This window comes from Lytechinus pictus, chromosome 13 (genome assembly GCF_037042905.1).
Source record: "Lytechinus pictus isolate F3 Inbred chromosome 13, Lp3.0, whole genome shotgun sequence".
Lineage (NCBI taxonomy): Eukaryota > Metazoa > Echinodermata > Echinoidea > Temnopleuroida > Toxopneustidae > Lytechinus > Lytechinus pictus.
The window spans coordinates 22,119,606-22,133,845 of record NC_087257.1 but is presented as its reverse complement, the minus strand read 5'-3'; the positions used below and the strand labels follow the sequence as shown (position 1 = coordinate 22,133,845).

The 14,240-nt window shown below is 35.5% G+C and overlaps 1 long non-coding RNA gene and 10 other non-coding genes across 11 annotated transcripts; 5 read left to right on the top strand and 6 right to left on the bottom strand.

The window, feature by feature from the left end:
* Positions 1-54: 54 nt before the first annotated feature.
* TRNAN-GUU (transfer RNA asparagine (anticodon GUU)) lies at positions 55-128 on the bottom strand. The gene has a single exon. It is a non-coding gene; the product is annotated as a tRNA-Asn (tRNA).
* A 794-nt stretch (positions 129-922) lies between these two features.
* Positions 923-996, bottom strand: TRNAN-GUU (transfer RNA asparagine (anticodon GUU)). The gene has a single exon. It is a non-coding gene; the product is annotated as a tRNA-Asn (tRNA).
* A 493-nt stretch (positions 997-1,489) lies between these two features.
* On the top strand, positions 1,490-2,853 carry LOC129274735 (uncharacterized). The gene is made up of 2 exons (XR_010295516.1): positions 1,490-1,813; positions 2,002-2,853. It is a non-coding gene; the product is annotated as an uncharacterized LOC129274735 (long non-coding RNA).
* Positions 2,854-4,468: 1,615 nt separating this feature from the next.
* On the top strand, positions 4,469-4,540 carry TRNAG-UCC (transfer RNA glycine (anticodon UCC)). The gene has a single exon. It is a non-coding gene; the product is annotated as a tRNA-Gly (tRNA).
* Positions 4,541-7,682: 3,142 nt separating this feature from the next.
* On the top strand, positions 7,683-7,754 carry TRNAG-UCC (transfer RNA glycine (anticodon UCC)). The gene has a single exon. It is a non-coding gene; the product is annotated as a tRNA-Gly (tRNA).
* Positions 7,755-8,748: 994 nt separating this feature from the next.
* Positions 8,749-8,822, bottom strand: TRNAN-GUU (transfer RNA asparagine (anticodon GUU)). The gene has a single exon. It is a non-coding gene; the product is annotated as a tRNA-Asn (tRNA).
* A 247-nt stretch (positions 8,823-9,069) lies between these two features.
* TRNAN-GUU (transfer RNA asparagine (anticodon GUU)) lies at positions 9,070-9,143 on the bottom strand. The gene has a single exon. It is a non-coding gene; the product is annotated as a tRNA-Asn (tRNA).
* A 1,581-nt stretch (positions 9,144-10,724) lies between these two features.
* Positions 10,725-10,796, top strand: TRNAG-UCC (transfer RNA glycine (anticodon UCC)). Its single transcript has one exon. It is a non-coding gene; the product is annotated as a tRNA-Gly (tRNA).
* A 1,248-nt stretch (positions 10,797-12,044) lies between these two features.
* TRNAG-UCC (transfer RNA glycine (anticodon UCC)) lies at positions 12,045-12,116 on the top strand. Its single transcript has one exon. It is a non-coding gene; the product is annotated as a tRNA-Gly (tRNA).
* A 966-nt stretch (positions 12,117-13,082) lies between these two features.
* On the bottom strand, positions 13,083-13,156 carry TRNAN-GUU (transfer RNA asparagine (anticodon GUU)). The gene has a single exon. It is a non-coding gene; the product is annotated as a tRNA-Asn (tRNA).
* Positions 13,157-13,403: 247 nt separating this feature from the next.
* On the bottom strand, positions 13,404-13,477 carry TRNAN-GUU (transfer RNA asparagine (anticodon GUU)). The gene has a single exon. It is a non-coding gene; the product is annotated as a tRNA-Asn (tRNA).
* Positions 13,478-14,240: the final 763 nt, after the last annotated feature.

Genomic DNA, 14,240 nt, shown 5'->3' with positions numbered 1-14,240 from the left:
ATATAGCTTTTTCTGAACAAAATATTATAGATTTGCGCCAAAATATTTAGTTCTCGCTCCTGGGTGGGCTTGAACCACCAACCTTTCGGTTAACAGCCGAACGCGCTAACCGATTGCGCCACAGAAGCTCCGATGAAATGCACATGAAAGGGATGTCCATTAAATATTATGAAAGGCTTACAGTTTACTTCACTCCCCTTTATTATACTACCTCTTTTCCATTTATTATTGTTTATAAAACAATCAATCCCTCCTTTTGATTAAAGAAAATGTTGAGACTAATGACAGCTATTGTTAGGCGCGGTTATGGGGAAGAGACAAAAGACCGCGTTACGTAATAGACCTCCTCACTGATTGGTCAGTTTTAATTATCTCTGATCATGCCGCTCCCATTGGAGAAACTCTCGTCCAGTCAAGTCTCAAAAAGGTTTCGTGACTATATTACTGAGCGTCAAGATTGTTTGAGTTTGTTTGCTTTATCTTTTTTTTTATACTTTTTATTAAAATCATGAATTTTAGTTTGTCAATCGAGACAATTATGTTCTACTCTACAGTCGTGCCGTTCCTTATAGTATAGTATTCTTTGGTTAATATATATGTAGCAATTACAACCCTTTGCAACTTTCAAAATGTCCTAACCTTTTTTGAGGGGGGGGGGGGCTGTTTTGAAATATACTTTGTACACGCAATGGTACTTTTTGTTTTTAGCCCCCCTCTCCAAAATAGGGCCTCTAAATATCTATTAATACTTAGTATTAAATTTTTACTAGGGTTTGCTTTCTTTGTACACAGGGTTGCTTTTTTGATCTTGTGAAAGTTAAATTTTTATTTGTTCGTCCAAGTTGTATCTACTTTTGTAATCTGGATAAACTGTGTGGTCAAAAAGTTTGGAGGGATCTTGCAACTATAAAAAAACTTACATCGCTCCTGGGAGGGCTTGAACCACCAACCTTTCGGTTAACAGCCGAACGCGCTAACCGATTGCGCCACAGAACCTTTGATGCGATTATGCAGAAGTTAGGGAATCAATCTTGCACATACAAATTGTGATTATATTATTCCCCTTTAATTGTAGACTGTATTTATTCGTAATATACGTTCAACGGCGATAATTCTCGCAGTAATGACATATCATTGATAATTTGCAACAAAATGGTTCCAATACCGTTTTCCGTTTAAGTAAAAAAGGGAATGTAGTTCATGGTGTTGTTTTGTCATTATCAAATACACTTAATGAAGGAAATAATTGTGTTCTTGATATCTTTGTAAAATTCTTTGATCTTTATTCATTCATTACATAAAAGTTAATTAAACCAATATATTAAAAATCGTAGCTTGTTGAACACATCTATCTGTTTTCATACGTTCAATGTTGGTTTAAATCTATCAACATCATTCCTCAAAGCAATGAATAGAAGATGCCAATGTGATGCACGAGCTATTGTTAGGCGCGGTGAGAGATGGGAGACAAAAGACCGAGTTACGTAATAGATCTCACCACTGATTGGTCAGTTTTAATTGTCTCTGATTAAGCCGCACCCATCAGAAAAACTCTCGACCAATCACGACTGGAAGGAGGGTTCATGGTATTGATTGAAATAGATTACTGGGAGTATATGAACTCAAATAAATAGGGGCTAATAATTAAACCTGAATATCATTCAGACATCTGACAGCAATTCGAAGAACACGTATTTACTTTTTCGACACAATTTCATATTGACGAAGACATCGTTTTTACTCGTTACTTTTTAAAGTAGTGTGAAGTTGCGGTTGGAACAATATCACCATAAGGATTGGAAGCGTTAATAATGTAAGTATTTATTTGGCAATGTCATCTATCATACATAAGTTATTTTTTGTCTTTTACACGACCTAAAATCAATTGAATATTTTCGTTAAAAAAGAAAGCATTTTTTCATCTGTCATTGTAATTACTTTGCATCTTGGGTTTGTTGAAATACTTATCTATTTTCCCTCCTGTTTTCTTTTTACTCTCAGGTCGACTCAACTCCTCTCCGCTCGACCCACCCGCTCTCCGATGGCTGGGAATGCTAACTCACCGGTCCCCATCGAGGTACGCGAGCCCGATTTCAACAAGGCCATCGCTTCGGTCATCTGGCTTCGACATCATCGACAACCAACCTCCCGGGTCTTTAACTGCCTTGTCTCGAACTGTCCTCTCTGTCCGGCCTCGAGTTTAACTGAAAGATCCTTTTCAGCGAAACTTAGGAGCGTACCACAGCCACGATGGAGGTCGACATCCGAAATTAATCAACCAAAGGTCGTCAACTGGCTGATACCGTCATCGACACCCTCATCGAGCTCCATGTCCCATCGAAAGAGGCCATCATCAAGGACGTCATCCCCGCCGAAGAAACGTCTCGCCCGCTCACCTCCGTCTTCTCTCGATCACCGCCCCGTCACTCCAGAAAGTCTCCGCTTCTGCTGTCCATTCTGCCCGATGTCGTTTGTCAAGAAGGACGATTTTACCATCCATCGTCGGTTTCATCTGGGAACTGATGTCTACTACTGTCAATATTGCCAGAAACCCTTCGATAGTCCTTCTCGATTGGTCAAACATCGTCGCGTTCACACCCTAGGGCAGCCGTTTCGATGTCCGTTCAAAGGATGCCCTTCAGAGTTCACACAACAAAGAAGCCTGGATAGACACATCAGTCAGCATCACCAGAACGAATGAATGACAGCGTAGATCTTCCCAAAGAACTTTATCAGAACTCTAACAGTTTCCATCTCGTTGAAGTGTACTGTATTGTTGGTGGCGTCTTATTCCAATGCTTCAAATCTATATCATGTTGATATGAAGTTGAATAAATGGATTTTTATATTGCATATCTATTCGTCAATGAGTCTGTATTTTGATGTTGTTCTTATGAAATTATTTCAGACATGAAAGTGTGGGAAAGTGAGACAGGGAGAGACCGAGAGAAAGAGTTAGAGTAAGGTCCAGAAAAAGGAGGGGATTGGTTTGTTGCTCTGCACAGCCCATTTCTGGTACAGTGAGAAAAAAAAATGAGCAGTATGACGCACACATTTTTATTTTTCATATCGGTAGAGTAACTGTAGCCTGGATAACAGTAAATTATAATTATAAGTGAGGAGTTCAGGGGATTTCGATTTTAAAAGAGAAGTGACAAAAAGAAAAATAGGTGTCTACCCTCCCCCCTCTCTCTCTCTCCCTTTGCTCCTCCTGTCTCTGTTGTTGTCAAGAAGGTAAACCTAACTATTGTTCAACGAGGTGAGAGGGGAGGAGACAAAAGACCGCGTTACGTAATAGACCTCCTCACCCATTGGTCGGTTTAATTATCTCTAACCATGCCGCACCTGTTAGATAAACTCTAGACCAATCACAACTCATAGAAGGGCTCTATAGAAGATATTGAAATATATTACTGGGTATAAGCGCACAATTTTTCCTAATTTCGCTGTACAGAAGTCCAAAGCAGAAATGAAACAGGACAAAATGTTCTCTTTAGTTAAACAATACAAACTATGCACAAGTTTGACACTTGATGACTGAGAGAAGAAGAAGAAGAAGAGAGAGAGAGAGGGGGTGGGGGGGGGGGGGCAAACATAGGAGTGATATGTGTATTAATACCGATAAGATGCAGAAAGAAAGAATACTCCGGAAATAAAAGTTAAAAATAAAAGACAGGGTGATTTCAAAACTGTCTAATGAACTTGATTTTGCTCAGATAACGGGATCCGGTAGTTTCTTGTAACCCTTGACTACGTGTTCTCCCTGTGAATTACACTATAGGCCCACATTCATGCATTACTGATACACCGATGTCCTTTTGAGTACTAGTATTATACATATAATACATATCATACATTTACATCAAAGTTAGAGTTAGAATATACACCATTTTATATCTCCCCCTCTCTCTCTCGGTGACGGATAGATTTCCCCTTTTGTCAGTTCGATTTGTAGGGTAATATATATATCCTTTATTTTGGAATAAGAAGACTGAAGCTTACAAATTGGGACCACTATACGAGACTGGACTAACTATTAGAATAACTTTATTCCGATTATTATTAAAGATTGTCGTACCTTCTTTCAATATTGGAATGAAAATCATTAAAAAAAAGTTATCCAAAAGCATCGTAATTCCAATGTTCAGTGTTTTGTGTTTTCCAAAACAAGATTATAATTTTCTCACATTTTGATGTTAAGAGTAATTCCATGTTGCAAAATAAAATACATATACATAATTTATTTGATATTTAATTATTATTGGTATTGGTTGATGCTTACTGTAAGTTTTATTTATATTCGTTTTTAATCACATAATGCGAGAGATGTCTCGAGTCGCATTTCCAGTGCCTATCGTCTATTATAATCTGGAAATCTTCCGCACACGAGTTTCGTTGGTTACCATGAGACTACAAACTTGATTCGAATAAACTTTTTCAACATTTTTTTCAGCCGTGATGGTGTAAAGCGTTGGTGGTATAGTGGTTAGCATAGTTGCCTTCCAAGCAATTGACCCGGGTTCGATTCCCGGCCAACGCATTTTCCTTTTCTTTAAACATCGAGATCACAGACAAAATCTGCTCACACATTTCGTAATAGATCCTCTCCATCAGTAGAAACCTTTTCCATTAATTTCCAGACATTCCCTTTTTTCTTTCCCTTTTCTAAATTTCTTTTTTTCCCAAGCATTTCAGGAGATTTTATTTACATAGGCAGAAGAATATAATTTATGCACATTGTTAAAATCGTCTTACATTGAGTTACGTAATTATCTCTTTTTAACAATGCTCACCCAAAAGGTATAGCTATTGATCGACGTTGTGAAAGATGGAAGAGACAAAAGACCGCGTTACGTAGTGGAACTCCTCAATAATTAATCGGTTTTAATTGTCTGTGATGACGTACCCATCAGAAAAACTCTCGACCAATCACAACTCATAGAAAGTCTCGACCTTACAACTGACAGAAGGGCTCTCTACGAGTGATCAAAGTAAATAAATATACATATTTGTGATCAAATGAATAGAGGGTAAAAAGCAAACTTTCCCCTTTCTCTAATTTTGCTGTACTGAAGTCCATCCAAACAGAAATTAAACAGAACAAAATGTTCAATTTAGTCAAACTATGTGTTCAAAATATTAATTAAACAATACAGACACATGCAGGCACAATTTTTATATTTATAATGATTGATCACAGAAGGGCTCTCTACGAGTGATTAAAGTAAATTAATATGTATATTTGTGATCAAATAAATAGAGGGTAAAAAGCAAACTTTCCCCTCTCTCTGTCTAATATATATCTATCTGTTTGAATAGGTCTCCCCCCCCCCCCCTCTCTCTCTCTCACTCTATCTGTCTATCCATATGTCTGTATGTATGTCTATCTACCTACATTGTACAGTATATTTATATATATGTCTATCTATCTATCTCTCTCTCTCTCTCTGTCTAATATATATATCTCTTTTATTAGATAAGCAGTTTTCAGCAGCTTCTTTTTGCCATTGATCTCCTTTTCTGCTGTTGAATCACTCCCATGTGATCCTCCTTATCTAATGTGTCTTGTTTTATCCATATATGTTTGATTTTTCTGTTCCACTTTATATGTTTGTCATTTTGCCTCCGACGAAGATTCTGCTAGGATCGAAAGCTTAGGCCCCTTTTGACTTTCTAATTTACTCCATTGGCTCTCTTTTATTAGATAAGCAGTTTTCAGCAGCTTCTTTTTGCCATTAATATATATATCTATCTGTTTAAATATGTCTATCTATATCCATCTACCTGCCTGTCTCTATCTATCTATCTATCTATCTATCTATATTTATGTCTGTCTGGCTATCTATCTATCTATATATCTATTTCTCTAATATATATCTATCGGTTTGAATATGTCTATCTTTCTATATCAATCTGACTGTCTCTCTCTCTCTCTCTATCTATCTATCTATCTGTCTATATATATATATATCTATCTTTCTATCTATCTACCTACATGATATATTTATCTATCTTTCTTTCTTTCTATATATCTATCTCTCTATCTGTATGTCTGTCTGTCTTTCTATCTATCTATTTTCTATCTATCTATGTTCTATCTATCTATCTATCGTATATCTATCTGTTTGAATTTGTCTATCTGTCTATCGATCCATTTATCTTTCAATCTAATATATATTTATATGTTTCAATTATTATGTATGTTTATCTATCTTTCTTATGTGTATCTGTTTAAATATATATGTCTATCTGACTGTCTATTTATCTTTCAATCGTATATCTACTCATTTATATAAATAATTATGTATGTTTATCTAGTATTTATCTTTCTACGACAGACCACCTAATTCGTCCGCATGACGAATTAAAATCTAGTTTTTATTTGTTTCCCTTTAAATTTATGACAATTATATTCAACTTTACGGTCCGTAGAAATTGTTTAGGGAAAAAGAAAATGTAAAAAGCAAACTTTCCCCTCTCTCTAATTTTGCTGTACTGAATGAAGTCCATCCAAACAGAAATTAAACAGGACAAAATGTTCAACTCAATTAAACAATACAGACACATGTAGGCACAATTTTTATATTTATAATAATTGAGAGAAGAGAGAGAGAGAGAGAGAGGGGGGGGGGAGAGAGTGGAGGGCAGACAGATGAGCGATTTGCGTATTAATACCCTGAAGAAAAATAAAGAAAAAAAAGAAAAGGAAGGTTATTACTTTCACACACTAGGATGAAATTGACCTGGGATAGCGGGTTCGTATAGTTCCGGTGAAGCGGACCACGATCCGCTGGCAGATAGTGTTCCTAGAACCATATCTGCCTAGTACCGGATCTACCGCTACACCGGCACCCCTTGGTGTATTGCTACGTGGCAAAAACGCCGACGTGGCTTTAATCAACTTCTCCATGTGAAATATACACTACGACCGGACATTGACAGCGAAATCTCGAACACACATCCATACACAAAGGTTTGACAGGTACATAAAAAGTTTGAAAAAATTAGTAACGACAAAAATATTTCGTGTACAATTCATACAATGAATGAATAAATGGATGCCAAGAAGTAGACTGTCTTCATATCTGAGTTGTACTATGTATACTCACTAATAATTCCCTATTATATTTTGAACAAGATGTCCCCTTTTTGTTAGAAAAAATAATAATTATATAGATAGCGAATTGTGCATTCTATAATTAGCGAAGTATAGGCAATACCAAATTCAAATTTGTTTTATTGTACAGTGGATATTGAATTTCATTACCTCATATGATTATCATTAAGGATTCTCCAAATATTTGTCTTCAAATCATTGAATTGTTTTAAAATGCCTTGTAATTTCTTTGCGTTGCAGAATTTTGATTTTTTAGACAAATTATGATTTTCTCGAAATTTACTTTTACCTCAAATAGAATTAATTATTTATTGTTGTTTTAATATTTATTTCCATATTCATTCTTGCTATTTTGATAGATCTTAGTTTTATTTCTATCCTTTTTTTTTTTTTGGGGGGGGGGGTTGCTTCTTCATTTCATGACTTGATTGATCCCGAGGTTTTAATTTCCAGGGGTGCTACACTTCTACCATCTGGAACTAATCCACCAAATTTTATGGTTACCAAGGAAACGACGAATTCTACTCCGATAAAGTTTATGAACTAACCTGAAAAGCCGTGCGAAGCGTTGGTGGTATAGTGGTTAGCATAGTTGCCTTCCAAGCAATTGACCCGGGTTCGATTCCCGGCCAACGCATTATTTTTTCCCCTTATGTTCCTTATACTAGAGCAAAATATGCTCACACAAACTACTGATACTGTTCAGTTGCATCCATTCATCTCCTTTTAATTCATTTATGGACTGATTTAAAACACGAAACATAAAGCGACAAACATTTCCCTCCCCCTTTTCTTTTGAACATTTGATATGATTTGATCTATTTTATTTCACCACTATAAAATAGCAATCAATTAACTAATGACTATCTTTCAAAGAGGCCGTGCATATAAATACATAAAAACAATTCTTTATATCAAATGTAAGGTTAATGTTATTTCATTCACATACAATTATTTTAATCAGTTTAAATCTTTATTACTTGCAGTATGTCAGAGGGCTTCCTAACATACCAACAAGATTATTTTTATATGGAAATCAAATGGGATTCCAAGTGTTGAAATGATATTTTTTTTAAAGAAAAAATATTTGCTATAAGAGAAAGGCCCAAGTCCCAGTTAACTAACTCACTTGTTTTTACTACTCAGCGAGCTGTGACAATTTGAAGTTGGCATTTTACTTGAAAGAAATTTTCAGATATAATTGCATCAAAGGTTCTGCTGCGCAATCGGTTAGCGCGTTCGGCTGTTCACCGAAAGGTTGGTGGTTCAAGCCCACCCAGGAGCGATATAAACTTTTTAGGCGGTAAATTCATCACGTATAGTGTCTTTTTTTCTTTTCCCCAAAATAGTTTTATAGAGAACGCATAGTTGAACTAATCATCATACTACTTGGATAATTGATGTATGTTTTGGGGATGGCAAAACACTTTCTTATAAAATTAATTCATAAAACAACATTATTACTACTTTTAAGGGAAAAAATGCTATCTTACCTTTGTGTATTTGTCAACAGACTGTGCGACATGTCATTTATTTAACTTAAAGAAAGAAGTGGAAAAGAAAGTGGAAAATTGTTTGAATGAAGTTTAATGAAATAAACCGTCTTGCAATTCATCACAACAAAAAATAATCATTCCTGGGTGGGCTTGAACCACCAACCTTTCGGTTAACAGCCGAACGCGCTAACCGATTGCGCCACAGAAGCTTTGACGTTAGCATTAGTCTGGCAAGTCACTAGAAAACAGTTCACTTTCATTTCAGAAAAACACATTTGTTTAAAAAGAATGTAGACTTGAATCGTAATAGAATATTTCGTTAGTATAGGAGTATACAAAAACAATTGATTTTCATATAATTTGAAGGAAAAAATACACATCTACATTACAGGTCAAAATGAATTAAAAAACAATTATTCTTGTTAGCGAAACATGTCGATTCAGACAAAAAAATCTCGCTCCTGGGTGGGCTCGAACCACCAACTTTTCGGTTAACAGCCGAACGCGCTAGCCGATTGCGCCACAGAAGCTACGATGTAGTGGTGTCCTTAATTTATGTTAATTTATTTGATGACTAACATTGTAAACGTCTACAAAAGCTGCTAGAAATAGTTGGTTCTTCTCTGCACCGTTTACTCGACGAACTTAGAATCCACAAATAATCTTACGCTCTAAATTGCAAGGATTTAAAATCAATTCATACAGGTGGACTGTTTTAGGGACAAATCGAACTTCGGATTTATTTTTAATCCTTAAAAATATATTTCTAAAGCTCAAGGGATTTGAATTTGAGTTTAAGTTTAAAAGTGAATGTTTAGGATTAAAACAATATTCCAAATTCGACTGGATCGGGTAGCTTCCGGCACCCCTCCGTGTATAGGTACAGTACGTGGCAAAAACGCCGACGTGGCTACTCTTCCTTGTGAACTTCCAACTTCCCTGATTATACTACGGTCGAACATTGACAGCATGAAAGTAAACTTCAATTTCCAAGCTGACAGGAAAATCTCGCGAAATGTCACTGTCACGTAACAAGTACACAGGGGCGGAAATCTCTCCCAAAAGGTAGGGGGGACAAGGGGCTGAAAATTTTGACACGCAAAAAAAAAAAAAAGGTTATCACCCCACATTTCAGGTCATTTCGACGAAAATAAATTTGACAAGCAAAAAAAAAAAAAGGTTATCATCCAAAAATTAAGGTCATCTCGTCCTAAAATACATGTTTTATTTCGATTTTGAATGATGAATTTCTTACCATCATAAAAGACCAGAAATAGTAGGGGGAACATTTGATATTGTGTCCCCCCTACTATTTTGAGTAGGGGGGACACGTCCCCCTGTCCCCCCTGGGATTTCCGCCCATGCAAGTACATCGAAAGTTTGAAAAAATCGAAATAAACGGCCCTTCAGAACAAAAAGAACGACAAACATATTTCGTGTATAAAACTTTATCACTGGATATATAAATGGATGTCTGTCAAAAATGGGGTATTATGTTTTAGTTGTATTGTACACTGGCAATTCGCTAGTATATGCACATGGATGTTAGAAAAAAGGCTTCTCCCTTTTGTTAGAATACTGATAAGTTTAAATACCAACATTTTGTATTATCGGATGTTCGGAACAGTGGTGCTAGTAAATTATTATAATTTTGAGATTATATCAATCAGAAGAATTTTATCATAATTCAAAGATATGTGATTATCATTAAGGATTCCCAGATGAAATGAATGAAAAATGAATGAATAATTCTCATAATATTTGTCTAAAAACCATTCTAAAATTGTATACGGATGTCATTAATATTCCTTTGCAGTCTTTTGTGCTTTTCCGAGACGAATTTAACTTTTTATCGAAACTTGCTTTTACTTAAATAACCTATTGTTGTTGTTGAACATTTCATTTTCATTCCAGCTATTTTGGTGGACCTTAGTTTAATTTGTATTCGTATTTTGATTTCTTATATTCATGACGCAATTGATTCCGAGCTTTCCATTTCCATGGACTTTGAACTTCTACAATCTGGAACTAATCCGCGCATAAGTAGGAAACGACAACTCGACTCGAATAACCTTCATGAGCTGACAAGAAAAGTCGAGTAAATATGTAAAGCGTTGGTGGTATAGTGGTTAGCATAGTTGCCTTCCAAGCAATTGACCCGGGTTCGATTCCCGGCCAACGCAATACTTTTTTTCCTCTGTTCCTTATACTGGAGCACTATATCAGCTCACTCAAACTTCTGATACTGTTCAGTTGCATCCATTCAAACGTTCCCCTTTGACTTCATTTATGGACTGTTTTAAAACATCAAACATAAACACGATAAAGTGACAATCATTTTCCCCTTTCTTGACTTGTTTTAATCCTTTTTCTATTGAACATTTGATATTATTTGATCTATTTTATTTCACCACGGGAAAATAGCCCTCCATCGGCTTATGACTATTTTTCAAACAGACAGTGCATATAAATATACAAAAGCAATTCTGTATATTAAATGTAAGAATAATGTTATATCATTCACATACAATTATTTTAATCAGTTTTAATCTTTATTACTTACAGCATGTCAGATGGGCTTCCAAACATGTCAACAATGTTATTTGTATATGGAAATGGAATTCAAAGTGTTGAAATGATATATGTATTTTTACGAAAAATAATTGATATAGAGTAGTGGTATGTGGTTGACACCATATTTGCTTTAATAGAAAGACCCAAGTCCCAGTCAACTCACCTGTTCTTGCTACTCAGCGAGCTGTGACGATGTAAAGTTTTTACTTGAAAAAAATTTGAGATAATATTACATCGAAGCTTCTGTGGCGCAATCGGTTAGCGCGTTTGGCTGTTAACGGAAAGGTTGGTGGTTCAAGCCCACCCAGATGAAATTATTTGGCGGTAAAATTCATCACGTATAGTGTCTTTCGTTTTCTTTTTCCCCAAAATAGTTTATAGGGAATGCAGAGTTGAACATAATCATCCTAATATTTTGATGATTTATGTATGCTTTCGGTGGCAAATCGAATTTCACTTTCCTTATTTCATAAAATAATATTATCATTACTTTAAAGAAAAAAAAATGCTATTTTGTCTTTTTGTATTTGTCAACAGACTGCACGACATGTCATTTATTCAACTTAAAGAAAGAACAGAAGTGGAAATTGTTTGAATGAAGTTAAATGAAATAAGCCATCGTGCAATTCATCCCCCCCCCCAAAAAAAAAAAAAAAAAAAAAAAAAAAATCCTTTTTTTTTTTTTTTGGGGGGGGGTTGCTTCTTCATTTCATGACTTGATTGATCCCGAGGTTTTAATTTCCAGGGGCGCTACACTTCTACCATCTGGAACTAATCCACCAAAGTTTATGGTTACCAAGGAAACGACAAATTCGACTCTGATAAAGTTCATGAACTATATTAGTGAGCCGTGCGAAGCGTTGGTGGTATAGTGGTTAGCATAGTTGCCTTCCAAGCAATTGACCCGGGTTCGATTCCCGGCCAACGCATTATTTTCCACCTTCTGTTCCTTATACTAGAGCAAAATATGTTCGCACAAACTACTGATATACTGTTCAGTTGCATCCATTCATCCCCTTTTAAATTAATTTAAGGACTGATTTAAAACACGATACATAAAGCGACAAACATTTCCCTCCCCCTTTTCTTTTGAACATTTGATATGATTTGATCTATTTTATAAAAAACTATAAAATAACAATCAATCAACTAATGACTATCTTTCAAAGTGGCCGTGTATATAAATACATAAAAATAATGTTTTATGTCAAATGTAAGAATAATGTTATTTCATTCACATACAATCATTTTAATCGGTTTTAATATTTATTACTTGCAGCATGTATATAAGAGGGCTTCCAAACATATCAAAAAGATTATTTAATATGGAAATGGGATTCCAACATGTTGAAATAATAATATTTTTTAAAGAAAGTCCCAGTTAACTAACTCACTTGTTTTTACTACTCAGCGAGCTGTGACAATTTGAAGTTGGCATTTTACTTGAAAGAATTTTTCAGATATAATTGCATCAAAGGTTCTGTTGCGCAATCGGTTAGCGCGTTCGGCTGTTAACCGAAAGGTTGGTGGTTCAAGCCCACCCAGGAGCGATATAAACTTTTTAGGCGGTAAATTCATCACGTATAGTGTCTTTTTTTCTTTTCCCCAAAATAGTTTTATAGAGAACGCATAGTTGAACTAATCATCATACTACTTGGATAATTGATGTATGTTTTGGGATGGCAAAACACTTTCTTATAAAATTAATTCATAAAACAACATTATTACTACTTTTAAGGGAAAAAATGCTATTCTACCTTTGTGTATTTGTCAACAGACTGTGCGACATGTCATTTATTTAACTTAAAGAAAGAAGTGGAAAAGAAAGTGAAAAATTGTTTGAATGAAGTTTAATGAAATAAACCGTCTTGCAATTCATCACAACAAAAAATAATCATTCCTGGGTGGGCTTGAACCACCAACCTTTCGGTTAACAGCCGAACGCGCTAACCGATTGCGCCACAGAAGCTTTGACGTTAGCATTAGTCTGGCAAGTCACTAGAAAACAGTTCACTTTCATTTCAGAAAAACACATTTGTTTAAAAAGAATGTAGACTTGAATCGTAATAGAATATTTCGTTAGTATAGGAGTATACAAAAACAATTGATTTTCATATAATTTGAAGGAAAAAATACACATCTACATTACAGGTCAAAAGGAATTAAAAAAACAATTATTCTTGTTAGCGAAACATGTCGATTCAGACAAAAAATCTCGCTCCTGGGTGGGCTTGAACCACCAACCTTTCGGTTAACAGCCGAACGCGCTAGCCGATTGCGCCACAGAAGCTACGATGTAGTGGTGTCCTTAATTTATGTTAATTTATTTGATGACTAACATTGTAAACGTCTACAAAAGCTGCTAGAAATAGTTGGTTCTTCTCTGCACCGTTTACTCGACGAACTTAGAATCCACAAATAATCTTACGCTCTAAATTGCAAGGATTTAAAATCAATTCATACAGGTGGACTGTTTTAGGGACAAATCGAACTTCGGATTTATTTTTAATCCTTAAAAATATATTTCTAAAGCTCAAGGGATTTGAATTTGAGTTTAAGTTTAAAAGTGAATGTTTAGGATTAAAACAATATTCCAAATTCGACTGGATCGGGTAGCTTCCGGCACCCCTCCGTGTATAGGTACAGTACGTGGCAAAAACGCCGACGTGGCTACTCTTCCTTGTGAACTTCCAACTTCCCTGATTATACTACGGTCGAACATTGACAGCATGAAAGTAAACTTCAATTTCCAAGCTGACAGGAAAATCTCGCGAAATGTCACTGTCACGTAACAAGTACACAGGGGCGGAAATCTCTCCCAAAAGGTAGGGGGGACAAGGGGCTGAAAATTTTGACACGCAAAAAAAAAAAAAAGGTTATCACCCCACATTTCAGGTCATTTCGACGAAAATAAATTTGACAAGCAAAAAAAAAAAAAGGTTATCATCCAAAAATTAAGGTCATCTCGTCCTAAAATACATGTTTTATTTCGATTTTGAATGATGAATTTCTTACCATCATAAAAGACCAGAAATAGTAGGGGGAACATTTGA